Below are 19,953 nucleotides of genomic sequence, written 5' to 3'. Positions count from 1 at the left end.
AAACACAAGTGACCCAGTGCCATTGAAAGCCACGCATGCCCATGCCATCACGTTGCCTCCACCATGTTTTACAGAGGATGTGGTGTGCCTTGGATCATGTGCCATTCCCTTTCTTCTCCAAACTTTTTTCTTCCCATCATTCTGGTACAGGTTGATCTTTGTCTCATCTGTCCATAGAATACTTTTCCAGAACTGAGCTGGCTTCTTGAGGTGTTTTTCAGCAAATTTAACTCTGGCCTGTCTATTTTTGGAATTGATGAATGGTTTGCATCTAGATGTGAACCCTTTGTATTTACTTTCATGGAGTCTTCTCTTTACTGTTGACTTAGAGACAGATACACCTACTTCACTGAGAGTGTTCTGGACTTCAGTTGATGTTGTGAACGGGTTCTTCTTGACCAAAGAAAGTATGCGGCGATCATCCACCACTGTTGTCATCCGTGGACGCCCAGGCCTTTTTGAGTTCCCAAGCTCACCAGTCAATTCCTTTTTTCTTAGAATGTAGAGACTGTTGATTTTGCTACTCCAAGCATGTCTGCTATCTCTCTGATGGATTTTTTCTTTTTTTTCAGCCTCAGGATGTTCTGCTTCACCTCAATTGAGAGTTCCTTTGACCGCATGTTGTCTGATCACAGCAACAGCTTCCAAATGCAAAACCACACACCTGGAATCAACCCCAGACCTTTTAACTACTTCATTGATTACAGGTTTACGAGGGAGACGCCTTCAGAGTTAATTGCAGCCCTTAGAGTCCATTGTCCAATTACTTTTGGTCCCTTGAAAAAGAGGAGGCTATGCATTACAGAGCTATGATTCCTAAACCCTTTCTCCGATTTGGATGTGGAAACTCTCATATTGCAGCTGGGAGTGTGCACTTTCAGCCCATATTATATATATAATTGTATTTCTGAACATGTTTTAGTAAACAGCTAAAATAACAAAACTTGTGTCACTGTCCAAATATTTCTGGCCCTAACTGTAGCTGTAGTTTTTGCAGCTGTATGTCTGGGCTGTAGTGAAAAGTCTCAAAATATGAAGCAGGTCCTATACTTGTCCATATTTATGGCTCAGTCCTTTCATTTCCATATGAGTCAGTGAAAATCAGAGATGATTCACAGATAATTTGTGTGGCAACCATTTTTTACTGACCCAGGATGTATGTAGACCCAGTGTATATTTTCTTTCCATATGTTTGGGCCTCAAGTGTTTCATTAGGTGAAGAAAGCTCTTTGTGCAAAAACTTTTAGTTCAGTAGTGACAAGAATGTTTCCTGTATGACTATATAGATTGCAGTGAACACACAGCGGACTCCCAAACATATAAATCATAAGATAACTAAAACGTAACTTTTAATAATATCTATTAAAACCACATACTCTCGAGCCCACACTGGTACCGGAGTCTACCACTAAGGCCCCGGGAACTGCGGTTTTCACCGCACATCTATACCGCTACAACTTTGAGTAATTTATCCTCCTGATGATCCACTTAGGTGGTGAAACGCGTAGAGGAAAGCGAAACTATTTAGGGATGTTATAAGAATCTGCACCCCTAGCAGTTATATATAGGCAGGCTGGAAACACGGCTGGAATGATTTCACATTGATCTCGGCTAACTAGTAGGAGCAGTGTTACAGGGTGGCCAACCGGTAAACATCATATAATACCCCCTAGCTACATTGCTTCAGCGATAGACAGTTAGCAGTTATATTGGTGCCTATGTTACAGTTATCACTATTATTATTATTCTTGGGTGCAGGTAGCGGTCAACACCACTCTAGGGGCTGCCAGTGGTATAGACAGGAATTTACCCGGACATACAGATAGTATATGAATTGTGGACAGAACCACTGGTATTACCCAGTAACCTGGAGAGGTAGTGTGCCTCATTGTTTTAGGCTTTATTTATTTTCAAGACAAAAGATACAAAGTACTAGACTGAATATATCAGAGAGCCTAGCTAGTGAACCAAGTTCCAATTTATGTGTGGACAAGAGAGTATGTGGTTTTAATAGATATTATTAAAAGTTACGTTTTAGTTATCTTATGATTTATATGTTTGGGAGTCCGCTGTATGTTCATTAACATTAGATAGATCCCAATACCCTGTGAGTGTGACTATATAGATTGCAGCCACGAAGGCAAGCACATGAGATATCCTATGGCTTTGTCCAAACAAGTAAAAGTTAAAGAGTATAAAAGAAAGCAAAAGCAAACTAAAAGGCTATTTTTATATGTAAAAGCTTAAAGGGGTTGTGTGGGATAAAATAAAAATTAACCCCTAAATAGAGATGAGCGAGTAGTGAAATATTCGATATTCATTGTGAGTAGACCCACAATATTTGACTATTCGACCGAATATCGAATCCCATTATAGTCTATGGGGAAAAAATGCTTGTTTCAGGGGAAACCACAATTCGACTAAGGAGAGTCACCAAGTCCACAATGACACCCCAGGAAATGATGCCAACACCTCTGGAATGTAACTGGGACAGCAGGGGAAGCATGTCTGGGGGCATCTAACACGCCCAAGTCCTAGTTTTACCCTACTATCACAGCCTATCAACTAGACACTTTCCACACTCAATAGAACCTCTATGAAAGTGGAAAAATACTTGGAAATCTTCTTTCCTCTACATTAGTATGGACAGAAACACACATTTGAAGCTAAAGAAACATTAGCATGCACTCCTTTAAATCATGTTGCCCATGATGGCATAGGAAATGGGAAATCCAACAACCCCCACCCTTAACTGTCATTGTTTATGTGTGTGTGATGTGGTGAGACCTCCAAAAATTACTTTTCTGGCTCTTCACGTGAGCCCTTCTAAATTAAGTTAGAGGCCCTTAAGCTGAGCCATACAAAAATTTACTTTTCAGGCCCTTGGGGTGAGCCCTCCCAAACTTAGCTTCAGGCCCTTGGGGTGAGTTGAGCCTTGTACCAACAGAGTATTAGGCCCTTGAAGTCAGTTGAGCCTTGCAACAATCGGTGGGCATTAGCGCATAGTATCTGCTGTATGAAACAGCAGACACCAGGCGGCTATGGCAGCCGCCCAGCTGCTGGGAGGCTGCCATAGTTAAACACCTGGTATCCGCTGTACTAGCAGGGCGGATGTTGGGAAGGGGTTAACAGTAAATGTATTGTAGAAAGAGGAATAAAACAGCTGAAAAGGTACTGAATATAATATGCAATATATAAATTCTAGAAACCAACTCACATTTTCTCCTGCTTGTGACTGCTAAAACATTCATATAGCAAGCAGGAAAATGGATATTGTCCAAATAATGTCACTTATCAAGTAGAAAAACATTGATCTACATGAAATTCTTTTTTTATTTGCATAATAATTTAACTTGTCAAGAAATATTTCATGTTTCATTTGCAGAACAGCACCAAGTATAAACCAAATTGACAGCTCATTTTTCAAATAAACTATAATTGACCTACCACGTTACATTTTCTAAATGTTTCATGTTAATGGAGTTTCTGCAGTAGTTTTGAGCAACGCTGGCTGTGATGCACAATGTGCAATACTTAATATTCATTTATATCCGTTACGGCTGCATTCAATTCTTAGGTTATCTACACCAAGATGAGTTTACTGCTCTTGCATCTTAAAAATGGAACCATAATATAAGCATGTGATCTGGAATTTGAACAGACCATTAAACATGGTATACTCCAAACTCCTAGCCACAGATAGATGTGTTATAAAATACAATAATGGGAGTCTGTCTCCAGAACACAGTATTTCAACCCATATTTCCCTTTGTGAATCAGTGCCTCCATTTATAAGATATAATTGTCTTTGTCAATATGCAAATGTAATAGCTCCAAACAGTTAAGGTTTTCACTACTGTGTGATGATCTTTGTCCCTCCTTCTTTGCTTCTTCTAATTGACTAGTCCAGGGAGTTTATCGCTAATCTCAGCTGACCCTGAGTTCTCACTTGCCGCAGATCATATTCTCTGCGCATGTGCAGTACATATGACTCATACTGGGCAAGCACCACAGTAGTACATGCACACATTAGTTGTGGTGAATGGGATAAAACTCAGGGCAAGATTAAGTATACACTGCTTGCTCCTATCGATCAGAGGAAGGAGGGAGAGACATAGGGCACACAAAGTGGTGGGTGGAAAGCTGGCCTCTTTAGAACAAAGGCTGTGCCCTCATTACTCCAAAGAGTTCATTCAATATCTTGGCAATGGAGGCAACAATTCATAAGGGGAAAACACAGATTGATTGAGGTGACCATATCATTGATATGCTGGGTTCTACTTGAACTGACAGACTCTCTTTACGGCAAATGAATTGTGAAAATGCAAACGCCTCTTCTTTCCTGTTCAACCACAGGAAAATGGCCGAAAATGGCTTTTTGAAGAAGATGTGATGGGACAAGGAAGAAGAGACGGAGGAGGTGCACAAGAAGAAGGCAGTGTTGGATAGTTTTCTCGCAGCATTGGGGACACCCCCTAGTGCTGTTTGAGCGCTGTGGACCAGTGCTGCGAGAAAACGAATTAGCATATGGACGAAAACTGGGATATCTAAGGAACGGCAGTGCGGAGAAGACATCTAAAGGTAGGGGAAGAATAGCTTTTCTTAAGGCTACTCCGATGTGGGTTTAGCTTAAAAAGGGATTCTAATGATAAAATCCCGTTAAAGTCGACAATACTACAGAATTAGAAACTGGTATAAATGAATTAGAAATGGGTAAAAATGTTCACCTTGTCCATCATGTTTTAGCTATTATTTTTTTCAATGTCGATCTAAAATTTCCTGGCTGTCATACTTATATTAGTATAGGTCCATATATTAGAAAATGTACAACATACAGCATATGAATTTTTGTAGCCATCTGTACATGAAAGTGCAAAAGGCTACAGTAAATACAGTAAGTAAAAAGGTATACTGACCAGGAGCATAACTAGAGAGGGAGCAGAAGCCCAGGAGCCTTAGGGGGGCCCTTAAGGTGTCTCTTACCAATATAAGGAGATCAGTACTATAAATGAGACATGGTAGCTGGGGGAGCCAGGTACAGATTTTGGCGCTCAGGGGCTTCATGTTATGCCTCTGATACTCACATTCCATAAGGATCTATCAGTCTGTTCAGCAAAAATCTTTAGAAGATGCTAATCTTGCACACCAAATACCTACAGACAGACAGATAGATAGATAGATAGATAGATAGATAGATAGATAGATAGATAGATAGATAGACACCGCGAGTGAAATAAGTATCATGTCATCAATTTTCCTACATTCTCAGGTTTGTGGATTTGTGGTTAGTTCTCCAGTATGCTTGGTACAACTTCACTGCTTTTAAAAACTGCGTACAACTGGGTACTTAGACGAATGCTGTTTTGAAAGCAAAGGGTGATCATACCAGATATTGATTGGCTTTGAAAATACTCTATATATACACAGTAGGTGAAATAAGTATTGAACATATTATCAATTTCCTAAGTAAATGTATTTCTAAAGTGCTATTGACATGAAATTCTTACCAGATGGTAACAACCCATCCAATCCCCACAGGTAAAGAAATCAAACCATGGATGTTTCATAAATTATGTGTAATGATGAGCAATGACCCAGGTTAAAAGTATTGAACACTTGAAGAAATAGAGGTTCAAAAAGCCAAGGAAAGCCATGACACCAGGCAAAATCTGTCAGAGATTAGAAAGCAATTCTGCCACTTACTGATAAATAATATCAGCTGGTTCGACTGATGTCTATAAAAAGGTATCTCATTACTAAGGTGTCACACAAGAGACCTCTCCTGATGGGTAAAACCAGTAAGATGTTGCAAAACCTTTGTAACCTTATTCTTGCAATACAAACTGATGGCATTGGTTACAGAAGAATTTCTAAACTAGATTTAGACTAAAAAGATTCCAGTGAGCTCTGTTGGGGCCATAGTTAACTTTCACTATAAACTGGCCATGACCAGGTCCTCCCCGCAAGATTCAGACAGAGGACTGTAAAAATTTATCAAAAGAGTTGTCCATGGAGGACCTGTAGAAAGCTACAGAAAGACCTGGAATCAACAGGTACAAATGTTTCAAAGAAAACAAAAAAGTAATGCACTCACTCTCCATGGCCTGTATGCACACACCACGCAAGGCTCCATTGCTGAACCAAATACAATTTCAAGCATGTTTAAAGTTTGCTCAACAATACGTAGACAAGCCTGTGAAATACTGCGAGAGTATAGTCTGGTCAGATGAGAAAAAAATTGAAATCTTGCAATGCCATAATACACACCATGTTTGAAGGCCAAAAGTCACTGCATATTACCACAAAAACTCCACACCAACAAACTTCATATAATTGAAGGAAGGATGAATGGACTAATGTATCCAGACATTCTTGATAAAAATCTGCTGCCTACTACCAGGATGATGATGAAACAAAGGTGGACATTTCAGCAATGATGCCAAACATACAGGCAATTGGTTTCAGAGAAAAAAACATACATCTGCTAGAATGGCCCGGCCAATCTCCTAACCTGAATCCAATAGAAAATCTATGGTAAAAACTAAAGCTCAGTGGAGATAAAAGGAGCCCAAGAAATCTTTAGGATTTAAAGAGTGTTTGTGTGGAACAATGGGCCAAACTCACACCTGAGCAATGCATGCTATTAGTTTCTCCATGCGGGGGTGTCTTCATGCTGTCATCACCAACAAAGGCTTTTTGTGTGAAGTATTACATAAATTTCCGTAAGTTTATTCAATGTTTTTTTCCTGTGTCATTTCTTATTATGACATATAATGGACATCTACTGTATGATTTGCTTTATTTGTTTGTGATGATTGGATTGGTTGTTACTAATATCTGGTGAGAATTTCATGTCATTAGTACCTTTAGAAATACTGTATATTTAGTTAGAAAATTTGTGATATGTTCAATTCTCATTTCACCTACTGTACATATGGAGTAAAAATATTTTCAAAGTCAATCAATATCTGGTATGAACACCCTTTGTTTTCAAAACAGCATTCTTCTAAGTACACAGTTGTATACAGTTTTTGAAGGAATTTGGCAGGGAAGTTGTACCAAACATACTCTTCATGTGATCCCAGGCTCAATGGTGTTGAGATCAGGGATTGCTGGGGGTCATGTCATCAATTCCAAATGGTGGTTACACCAAACACTGATTTGATTTAGATTTCTCTTTTGTTCCTTCACTAAATTTTGTTGACAAAAATAAAGTATTGTATTTTTTCAAAGCATTCTTGTTGCATTTAGGGTTGGAGCCTCCGCAACGCTTTGCGGAGGCTGCCAACCCTATCCTTGTCACACTCCCAAATCCCCACTTCTGGGGTTCAGGAGGCAGGGCGGAACTTCCGCAGTGATGTGTGGGGGTTGCCGGTCTCGGCATAGCAGTGTGGCAGAGCCTATTTAAGGAGGACTCTGGCTCTGGACCACTGCTGGCTATTCAGTTGAACTTGTGTCCTGGTAGTAAGCGTTCTCCTGTTATCTAATTGCCTGTATTTCTGACCCTTTGCCTTGACCTCTGATCTTGCCTTTTCCTCCTGATTTTGTACTGTGCCTGCTTCTGTTTATGACCCCGGCTTGTCTCTAGACCTCTGCATCCTGAACACAATTTTGTACTTCGCTACCGCTCCTGTTACCTACTCGGCCTGTCTGATGTTTACTTTAGATTTCCCACTGTACTGCGTTGCCCTCCTGTTGACGACCTGGACCGCACGACTACGAATTATTCTCTACCACCACCTGCTGACCACCCGCCTGAGCCTTCTGGATCCTTGGACCTACACCGAAACATCCGCTGGTAATAGATATCAGTGTCCAGTTTACTGTGATTTGTGGTGCGCTGTGTGTTTGGCATTTCCCGACCCATGCCGTTCCAGACAGCAGTGCAGCCAAGTCTATCTCCACCATCTGGGGCTCTGGTGAACACCATTGTGGCGTTGGAGATGGTGCGGCCTGGGGGGTGTTGGACACACAGCGCCATGCTGGCCATTTAAATCAGCGTATTTAGTATTGGTTCTCACTTTGGCTCTGAACTGCATCTGTTATCCTAACAATTCTTACTTGCTAGCAAATACTGTATATATACATATACACTCACCGGCCACTTTATTAGGTACACCATGCTAGTAACGGGTTGGACCCCCTTTTGCCTTCAGAACTGTCTCAATTCTTCGTGGCATAGATTCAACAAGATGCTGGAAGCATTCCTCAGAGATTTTGGTCCATATTGACATGATGGCATCACACAGTTGCCGCAGATTTGTCGGCTGCACATCCATGATGCGAATCTCCCGTTCCACCACATCCCAAAGATGCTCTATTGGATTGAGATCTGGTGACTGTGGAGGCCATTGGAGTACAGTGAACTCATTGTCATGTTCAAGAAACCAGTCTGAGATGATTCCAGCTTAATGACATGGCGCATTATCCTGCTGAAAGTAGCCATCAGATGTTGGGTACATTGTGGTCATAAAGGGATGGACATGGTCAGCAACAATACTCAGGTAGGCTTTGGCATTGCAACGATGCTCAATTGGTACCAAGGGGCCCAAAGAGTGCCAAGAAAATATTCCCCACACCATGACACCACCACCACCAGCCTGAACCGTTGATACAAGGCAGGATGGATCCATGCTTTCATGTTGTTGACGCCAAATTCTGACCCTACCATCCGAATGTCGCAGCAGAAATCGAGACTCATCAGACCAGGCAACGTTTTTCCAATCTTCAATTGTCCAATTTCGATGAGCTTGTGCAAATTGTAGCCTCAGTTTCCTGTTCTTAGCTGAAAGGAGTGGCACCCGGTGTGGTCTTCTGCTGCTGTAGCCCATCTGCCTCAAAGCTCGATGTACTGTGCGTTCAGAGATGCTCTTCTGGCTACCTTGGTTGTAACGGGTGGCTATTTGAGTCACTGTTGCCTTTCTATCAGCTCGAACCAGTCTGGCCATTCTCCTCTGACCTCTGGCATCAACAACGCATTTCCGTCCACAGAACTGCCGCTCACTGGATGTTTTTTCTTTTTCGGACCATTCTCTGTAAACCCTAGAGATGGTTGTGTGTGAAAATCCCAGTAGATTAGCAGTTTCTGAAATACTCAGACCAGCCCTTCTGGCACCAACAACCATGCCACGTTCAAAGGCACTCAAATCACCTTTCTTCCCCATACTGATGCTCGGTTTGAACTGCAGGAGATTGTCTTGACCATGTCTACATGCCTAAATGCACTGAGTTGCCGCCATGTGATTGGCTGATTAGAAATTAAGTGTTAACGAGCAGTTGGACAGGTGTACCTAATAAAGTGGCCGGTGAGTGTATATGTATGTATATAGTGTGCGTATACTGAATGCATACAATCTGTTCTATCTTCTTGGCTAAACAAGTCCAGAAATGTATGATGAAATTGGGGAAAATTTACTAATGTCTAAAAGTTAGACAGTTCAAAGTTAAAGTAGTCTAGCAATTCCCAACAGAGATGCCGCAGAAACCCAGTTGTGTCTTGGAGGCTTGCAAGTGAGCTGCAACACTCTGGTTTGTGAAGATGAACAAGTGCCTTCAAGCAACATTGTCTGTGTTCTTAGGATGTTTCTTGTTTTTGTAGTAGAATTTGCCCTGAAGAATTTTTATTCCAGGGGTGTCCTGAGCATGAAATGGATGTGAGACACTGAACTAGACAGTGTTAAAGTACACTTGCACTTATGTATCTTCACAGATACAAGCTGGTCACAGGCTCATGCAGCTTCAGTTACATGAACTTATTTATTAAAAGATGGCTGGACGATTGTACTGAACAAGCTCTCTTACCTCTTGTGTCGCCCTTTTTCCCTCATAGATTGTAAGATTTTGTGAGCAGGGCTCTCACTCCTATTGTTTGTAATGTCAAATACTTTCTGTTCATGTACTCTCTGATATCTAAAGTGCTGCAGAATATGTCAGCACTATATAAATAAAATTATTATTATTTATTAAAATGTGCCAGCTTTATCATAGTGACTGATGCTGGATTATTACCCTGTCTAGTGTAGTCTAACTTTGCACCTATTGATTTAGTAAATGCCAGGAAAAAGTGCCCAAAATTTTGGTGGACATTTGACAAACAGTGTCACAATTTAGACCACAGCCACTTTGTACTTAGTCAAATTGATTTCTAATGAAGCCATATCCCTTTTCAAACAGAATGAAAATTGTTTAAATATAGTCATTTTTGGTGCAAATCAGCGCATGCAGCTTACTAAATCTCTCCAATATTACTTTGTTATATTGCTTCACATTAGATTCGTAGATTGGTATCATTCGTGTCTATGAGTGGCCACTGCTTTTGTTGTGGGTACACACTGTGACAACCTGGATGAAGCATATATAGTCTGATAATTAGAATGTATATCCCACTGATTTTTTGTGGGTACACACCGTGACCACCTGGATGAAGCGTATATAGCCTGAGAATTAGAATGTATATCCCACTGATTTTTTGTGGGTACACACTGTGACAACCTGGATGAAGCGTATATATACTGAGAATTAGAATGAATATCCCACTGCTTTTTGGGGGTACACACTGTGACAACCTGGATGAAGCGTATATAATATACTGTATATGGGCTGAGAATTTCAGTGTATACCCCTTAGTTTCGGGGGGGAGGGTGGGGGGACACAGTGTTGAACCCTGAATTAAGCGTATATAGGGTATGTGGGCATACAATTTCAGTGTATCCCACTTCGCTTAATCCCCACCACGGAAAGCTGGGTTGCGCAGATACAGCCTGGCTTAATTGCTGTTAATCCCACTTTAGCGTTTGTGGGTAGACACTGTGCCAAGCTTGTTTCAGCTTCTCCCTTTAGTGTAGCTCTTACAAGAGCTGTTGTGGTTCTTCATCTTCTTTGCTATTCCTCCCTAGCAGAATCTAAAACCGAACTAGCCCTCAGCAGATGTCTGTCTCTAAGTGCAAGCACAGAATGAATCGGAGCTGATGCCGCCTGTTCATTTGAATCTGAGGTCACATGTCCTCGGCAGCCAATGGCTTTTTCCTAGTTTTTCAAAGCTTCCGTTGTCATAATTCCTGTCCCACCTCCTCTGCGCTGTTATTAGTGCAGAAAAAGCGCCAGGGAAGGTGGGAGGGGAATCGAACTGTAAGTGCATTTTCAACGCAGTGTTCGTATGGAATCGAACATGTACTCGATCGAACGCTGTTCGCTCATCTCTAAGGGCTCGTTCACATCTGCGCCCGGTCTCCGTTCTGCAGGTTTCTGTTTCCTGCACAAAACAGAGGCAGGAGACGGAAACCTGCAGGACTCTTTCATACCCATTCATTTGAATGGGTTTGAAAGATGTCTGGCCGTGAGCGCCGGTCTGCATTTTATGCTCTCCTCCACGAAACCAGGTTTTTTTAAACCGGACACAGAGTTGGACATGCAGTACTCTGTGTCCGATTTTTAAAAAACGCTTTCGTGGCGGAGAGCATAAAATGCTCACCACCGCTCACGGCCGGACTCGATCTGACAGGTTTCTGTCTTCTGCATGCAGAAGACGGAAACCACAGAGCGGAGACGCGAAAGCTAGTGTTAACCTAGCGTCACTCCTATCCTCCCATAATTTGGCATCCCTGCCTGACCCCTTTCAGGAGATATCTATATTCTCGGATCTATCTGCCACTACTCTACAACTGAGACGCCAACTCCTCCCAATTACAATTGCTTTGCGTCAAAACAATATCTTATATAAATGGGGCTTTCCAGTACGTCTTTTGATTGTCAAGGACAATACTACTCATGTGATCAGATCATTGGAAGATGGCAAATCTTTATTGTATCAATGGAAAATTCAGGTGTCTGCTCTTTCCAAAAAACCTCCACCAGAACAAGTATCAGATGGATGGACCTCCGTACGCAGATCACGCAAGAACCTTGCCACGGACTCACATGGATAAAGGCTGAGTCTGCTTGACTCTGTGTGGCTTTCTGTTTCCCGCCGCTGTCGGACTGTTACCCCCACGTTTTGCCGCAGCTGCTGGTCCGTTGTACTACTTGTTTTCTACTACCAACCCCAGTGCAGCAATGTTCTACTACTGTTGTGACCTCATAGGTCTCTTATATTTGTTTTACCCTTGTTTTTCTGTTTTATTCTTATATTTAGGCACTGATACTGCAGTTATGGCATTTGGGTGGTGCGAGGATTACTGGTCACAGGTTTTTACATTTTATGGTACAGACTGCCTTCCTACTTTCATTAACTATGATCAAGTAGGTTTTGTGAAAGGGTGTCAATGGTTCAAAACACTAGACGGGTTCTCAACCTGATCCATCGACTCACTTTGGACAAAACAGAGGCGGTCATGCTGGCCTTGGACGCTGAGAAGGCATTCGACTGCATTTGTTGGCTTCTCCTGAGCCATTATGGGAGCAATTGAGGCTTTATCCTCAAACCCATCAGCCAAAGTATTTACTAATGGCACTTTTTCTGACGTATTTAGCATTACCAATGGAACCCGTCAAGGGTGTCCACTGTCGCCATTGATATTTGTTCTATCGATGGAACCCCTGGCTCAAGCAATTAGAGAGGACCCAGCTGTGCACAGTATTGAAGTGGGAGGCTGCTCCCACTTGATATCCCTTTATGCGGATGATATAATTATCACATTGACTGATCCGCGTTCCTCCCTTCCCCGCCTTATGCGTTTGATTGATCATTTTGGTCTTTTGTCCTATTACAAACTGAATCTTTCGAAATCTCAAGCCCTCTCTTTTAATTTTCCTCCTGCCCTCCTCTAGACCCTGCGATTAAAGTATGGTTTTGACTGGCGGCAGGATTCACTCCAATACTTGGGTGTGCAAATAACCTCTTCTCCCAGGTCGCTCTTCAGCAGTAATTATCTCCCTTTACTTAAAAGCTTGCAAGATGACTGTGATAGAATGTCGCATGTTGAGGTGTCTTGGATGGGCCGTGTGGCTGCCTTCAAAATGCTTCTCTTACCCAAACTTCTCTACCTGTTTCGCACATTACCAACATCAATCCCTATGTCTTACTTTGAATCTCTACAGAGACTAATTTCCCGATACATATGGAATGGAAAACAACCCAGAATTAATAGAGGACCCTTATTTAAACACAAATTAATGGGGGGACTGGGCATCCCAATAATTCGCAACTATTACTTAGCTACTTTAGTAGCCCAGTGTGCCGGATTGTGGAATGCGGACTTATCTGTTCCGATGGTCCACATCGAACATTCTCATGTTCCACATGGGAAACTTAGAGATTTGTTGTTATCTGCCTTTTGGAAGATTACATACCTTACCACATTGTCTCAGACAATGATGGCTTCTTTGTCTGCCTGGTCCCAAATGCATGCTGAGGCTTCTCCTCACATGTATTGGACCGCGTAAAACACGCCCACTTCGTTGTTATCTTGGATGATGCCTGATTTGAATTTGTCCTCTTGGGAAACCTCTGGAATTCTGTTCCTATCCCACCTGTATGATTTGACCGGCCATCTACTCTCTTTCACTGAGTTACAAATGAAATTCCATATTCCACCATCCCACTATTACAAATTTCTCAGAATAACTTATTTGTTATCCTAAACTCCCTTACCCCATCTACCCTATTGTAATAAAATAATAGCTTGTATATCCACTAAAATGAAAGGGCTACGTTTTCTGTATGACTTACTAGGTAATACAACTGCCTTCCACAAATCTCCACCTTTTAGATATTGGGAACGGGATGTTCAGATAACTTTTTCTCCAGAAGAATAGTGTCAAGCCTTTCACTTAATCCACAACTCCCTATATTGTAGCTCACATATTGAAACAGCAACAAAAGTGGCTCTACGTTGGTATTACACACCCTCAGCATTACAATATATGTACCCCTCTACCTCTGCCATGTGTTGGAGAAATTGTGGGGGAGTAGGGACACTGTCCCACGTTATTTGGCAATGTCCAGCTCTTACCTGCTACTGGTCATCCGTATTTGCTTTGATCTCGGACGTATGACATTGCACTGCCACTCCATCACCTGCGGTGGGAATCCTATTATTGAGATTGCCTATGGTACTACGCCCTCACAGACATATTGTATGTAAAATTTTGACTATGGCTAAAATTCTGATCTTTCAGAGATGGAAGTCGACTTTGATCACGCCCATCTCTGCCTTAATTGAGATGATAAATACCACCTACACGTATGAGAAGATACTGTCATTAGGCAGACTTTCTTATGCTTCCATTTTACGTACCTGGGAAATTTGGTCATTGTCCACATACTATAAGTAATAGTTTTAAGCTACAGATTCATACCTTGCCCGCAGCAAATCATTCATGGTTCCTGTACCAGCAATCCTCCCTCATCTTAGTGTATTTTTATCTACAGGATTGATTTTTATGGATATCATCCACCCATACTCTTTATACTGTGCAGTGCCGTCTTCTTTGCTGTTGTTTTGAATTTGTATGCATCTGACGTGTCATGTTCTTATGTACACTTTCCTCATTGTCTTATCTTTTATACATGACTCGTATGGGATGATTTTTGTTCTGTGAAAACCTTTAATAAAAATTATTGAAACAAAAAAACTGCAATAGGCAGAACAGCTGCTACATAAATACAACATTACAAATACCAGTATAGCTTACAAAGTTCTTCATTTTGACACTAAAAACGATAACCAAAAAAATTGTATATTGCTTTTTTTTGTTAAACCATCTTCCAAAAAAGAAATAAAGTTATTTAAAGAGACCTGAAAATCCCAATGACTATATGTTGAGGTTTCTATCATCTTGAGGTTTTCTTTATCTATATCCAGAATCCTTTTCTTATGGAGCTTGGATAACTCAAAAAAAAATCAGCAGGTTACACGCTCCTCATGGGAAATATTTATTCCAATTTTTTTGCTAATGTAATGCAATAAAGTACTAATATTAGTAGTAGTGTTTTTGATCACTTTTTATTCAAGTTTTTATGGTAGTAGAAAAAGCGGGACAAAAAACCTAATAGCTTGACTCTTTTGATTTTTTTCCCCCACTACGGTGTTTCACCAAATTTTGCTGCAATTTCTGGAATTTTGGCAGAATTTTGGTGCATTGGCTGGTTCACAGTCCAGCTGTTAGGTAAGACATATAACCTGTTAGAAAGTGTATAAAACACATACAAAATGAGGTGTACAGCATATATTCAATTTTTTTTTGCCACAAATTATGATACAATTCTGGTACATTTTTAATCGTTTGTGTCCCACTATCTTTAGTAAGGCACAGTATGTGCATATGCCAGTTCTTTCCTTTATAAATCAAATAGCTTCTATCTTAAGATACTGAACAAATAGAAGAAACAAGATGTTAAGGGGATATAGGTAGCTAATGCATTGTCCACTGATCATTATAGAATTGTACATCAAGCCATCTCCACACGCAGTGATATAAATCACATCTTCTACACTTCTTCACATCTCGTCACCATTGGAGATCTTTCTACACTGCTTTATAGCAAAGATGAGAGCATTCTTTCATATCAAAGCTCAATGGGTATAGCCCTAAATGTTGTTTGTCTCACTTCCAGCCCTGAGACTATTCCAGCACATCTTTCTTCTTCTGCCCTGCGCTTGATATTCATCTGCTTTTTTTTTTCCTCCCACATAATAGAGTCTGCAGAAAAAGTTCTGTCTCTATGGGAAGGCTTTCAGTAGGAGGTAGTCTGCCTGCTATAATCTGCAATCCCAATTAACATACACTTTGCCATTTTGACAACTTTTAACTACGCTGTATGCTTCTGGGCAAGAAAGAAAATGGAATAAAAAATATAGTATATAGTAAGAACATTATAAATATACAACCCATCATAAGTTTTAGTTGTAATGTTATTCAACTGCTTTAAATGATCATATCTCGCCGGTAAATATCCTATTGTTTCAAATTCATTTTTATGTCAAACACATTTTTTAAAGAATATCTGGTTGTTTTTAATTTCTCATGTATAAAAAAAATCCTAAAACTCTTGCAATTCCAATTCTTACAACTAAACCTAAAATATAATAATTAGTGTTGAGCGAGTAGTATTCGATCGAATACCTCGCCGGCCTAGGAATGTGTGTAATCGGCCAAACACCAAGGAGTTAAACGCATCGAATATTCGATGCGTTTAACCCCTTGGTGTTCGGCCAATTACACACATTCCTAGGCCAGTGAGGTATTCGATCGAATACTATTCGCTCAACACTAATAATAATCTATCACCTGGAGCTGAACCATGGGCCATAGACATGGAGCAAACCCTGCTGAAGTCTTCTGGAGAGTTTTCTAGGCATAAAACCTCACCAAAAATAAAGCAAAAATATGTTTAATATATAACTTGATTAAAAAAAATACATAATGTTACTGCCAACACATTCTCGTTTAGTTAAGTTGTAGTACTTCTAATGCAAAAACTAAAATAATTAGAGATGAGCGAGTAGTACTCGATCAAGTAGGTATTCGATCGAATACTACGGTATTCGCAATACTCATACTCGATTGAGTACCACTCGCTGTTCGAATGTAAAAGTTCGATGCAGAACCAGCATTGATTGGCCGAATGCTATACAGTCGGCCAATCAACGCTGGTTCTTCTCCTACCTTTAGAAGTCTTCTCCGTGCAGCTTCCCCGCGGCATCTTCCGGCTCTTCATTCACTCTGCCAGGAATCGGGCCTGGGCAGAGCCAACTGCACATGTCCGCTTGTAGTGCGGGCATGCGCAGTCATCTCTGCCCAGTCCCGATGCCTGGCAGAGTGAATGAAAAGCTGGAAGACGCCGCTGGAACGCTGCAAGCAGAAGACTGCTCTGAGGATCCAGCCCGACCCTCACTCGTGGACTTGGTAAGTATAATTTGATCGAACGTTGCCTACCCCTGAAACGAGCATTTTCCCCCCATAGACTATAATAGAGTTCGATATTCGATTTGAGTAGTCGAATATTGAGGGGCTACTCGAAACGAATATCGACCCTCAAACATTTTACTGTTTGCTTATCTCTAAAAATAATGTCTATGCATTTGTACTTATCTAAGCATTGTTGGATGAAGGGTGGACAATTGCCGTATCCACACGAAAAATTGTCCTGAACAAGCAAAAGGCTTCAACTTATATGGGAATTTCTTTTGTATATTACCAAATGACAAATCAATGGCAAGGTGCAAGTTCCAAACACTTATTTAGCCATGGACGTGCAGGCACGTGTGTAGGAGCCAGGTCTTCTATACTCATATGAAATGGCATCACCAGCTCATTTCACAAAATGGAATTGGCAGTGGCTCCAAATGAGAAAGACTGTTCTATTCTATCTCCTCATGATTATCTTTGTAGGCAGACCACATCCATATCTGGCACATGGTCGTTGTCATTATCATCTCCATCTGCTTCTTCTGCTATTCTTCCTCTATGCCAGTCATCATCCAAAAATGAATGTGTGTCCAGTAAAGAGCAATCTTCACCTACATCACGTTCCAAATTATTATGAAAATTATATTTTTCTCTGATTTTCCTAAATGGTCGATGCAAGTGACAGTCAGAATAATGTTCGAATCTTCATCCGTTAGAGTATAAATACAATTTTATTGGACAAACTTCCCAATAGTAACTTTTTTCACAGATTAAAAAAAATCTGTGTTCACTGTTCCAAATGATTATGTACAATAGAATTTCTAAAGATTTTATAGGTTGTAAAGAACTGAAAATGGTCATTTATAGAATTTGCAGAATTAAAATATTATGGCAAAAGTCCATTCACACGTAGGAATTTAATGCAGATTTGGGGGCAGATTCCACCCCTGAATCTATGGCAGATTCTGTCTCCCATTGTTTACAATAGGAGGCAGAGATTACAGCAGGATCCATCCATCTTGGCCTAATCAGCAAGGAAAGCTCGCAATTCTTCTTCATTTTATGCCACGTGAACAGCCCCTTAGTGAATCAAAAGTTATTTCAATCAGAAACATGTTATCAGGTCAAGTTACATGTTAGCATAGGAACCACTCTTTCGTATCACCTTCACGATTCTTGCATCCATTGATCTTATGAGTTTTTGGATAATTTCTGATGGAATTATTTTGTAGGATGACAGAATATCCTCCCATAACTGTTCTTTTGATGTGAGCTGCCTCTTACCCTGATTTTGTGCTTGAAAATACTCCAAAGGTTCTCAAAGAGTTGAGGCCAGGAGAGGATGGTGGCCACATGACGCTACCACTTCCTTACTGACGTTGCAGCCTTATTAGGACATGTCAACCATCCAACAAACATCAACTACTCAATCCATCTGGAAAATCCAGGGTTGCGAATCCATCTGGAAAATCCAGGGTTGCGTGAAACTCATCAGTAAACACGATTGTATTACATTAAATTCTTCATGTATGTCTGGGCCCACTGCAACCATTTCTGATCATGAGCACTGTTTAGGGGGTGGCCAGACACAAGATTTATACAGAACAGCAATCTATATATCCATTATATATGTACCTGTTACATTGTAGACCCTGCACCCCTATTATATGGTTTTGGTTGAGGGGTTTATGGTTTATTTTTACAATCATGCTACATTGAGACATTGTCTCTTGAATAATTTAGAGCAGCATTGTATGTTTATTTGTGCCCCGCACCAATATGATCCATGTACCTTCCACATTGTTTTTCTGGTAGTTTTGGTTCCCCTGCCTTATATGCAATTTATTTGTATTCATTTTGTTAATTTGTTAACTTATTTTTATTAATTACTTCTAATAAACTTCATTCATTTATGAATTTCTGTCTTTTTGACAATATTTTTGCACTTTGTAGTTGAAATTCAGTATTTGTGCCTTTGTTTGCATTGTTTTTTTTACTTTGAGCCGGGGGCAGAAAATAAAGAAAAAATTCCAATGTTCGGACAGGTTATATCAACGTGTATGGAATGGACTGTATTACAGTTCAATCCAGTAGGTCTCCCTCAGCAAAAAAAAAACAATTTTTGTGATGCAGTGTACGAGTTACTCCAAAAGGGGCCCACTGGGGCTGTGTCACCCAGGAGCCCTCACAAACCTGAAAACGCCCCTACTATAGTCACACGGCTGTCACGAAGCCTCATTAATTTCACTGTATGTGAATGAGGGCTATTCGCACGACTGATATTGTAACAGTACATCAAAATATAGGTTCTATTTTTACATTTTTTCATGGATCTCTCCATACACTTCAATATATGAGGAATCTGTGAAAATGAACGCTCCTCAAGTGCAAAACCGCCGAGAAATATTGGCCATTTTTCATGGCCATTTTCACCCTTGTTCATGCGAATCCAGCCTAACTTGGGAAGAAAGAAAATCTCAGCAAAAAAAAACACTGACATAATCTTGGATTGCATTTTGGTGTTTTCTCCACAAATAAAGCATGGTTAGAATAAAGTTCAGAATCAAAGGACAGCGACTATCAATGCCTGTACTTCACTGTGGAATATGATGGCGCTATAAAAGTAAGCATAAGAAATAAATAAGAAATAAAGGTTGAATAAGAACAGGAAACGAGAGATTTCAGTAGAATAAATGTACAGACATGGAAACAATGCGAAAAACTAAAGCAAAACTAAAATGCTATGAAAAACGGAAGAAAAAAATGTTTTTTTTTCGCAGGGTTTTTTCCACATTTCAGTTATTTGTGTCCTTACCCTTCCGCTTACATTATTGACTTCTTTTGCTTTTCCCCTTCACTTTCTCAGACATGTGTGTAATCTTTCCATTTGACAAATTGCAATGCATAATATAACCTTAATATGAAGAATGTCTGAGCACTGAAGAATATAATGCATTAAGGTTCAGTATACAACACAAGGATTTGTTTCAAAGAAATTACTGAAGTATAATCAAAGTCCAAGGTACCAAAAAAACAAAGGTCAATGTTTATCTCATCTGCTAAAAGCCTCATAACGTTTCAGCATGCTGGCCCTTTTTCAAGAAG

Source organism: Leptodactylus fuscus, chromosome 2 (assembly GCF_031893055.1).
Source record: "Leptodactylus fuscus isolate aLepFus1 chromosome 2, aLepFus1.hap2, whole genome shotgun sequence".
NCBI classification, from domain to species: Eukaryota; Metazoa; Chordata; class Amphibia; order Anura; family Leptodactylidae; genus Leptodactylus; species Leptodactylus fuscus.
The sequence above is the reverse complement of the archived record's forward strand: the minus strand, read 5'-3'. Positions refer to the sequence as shown.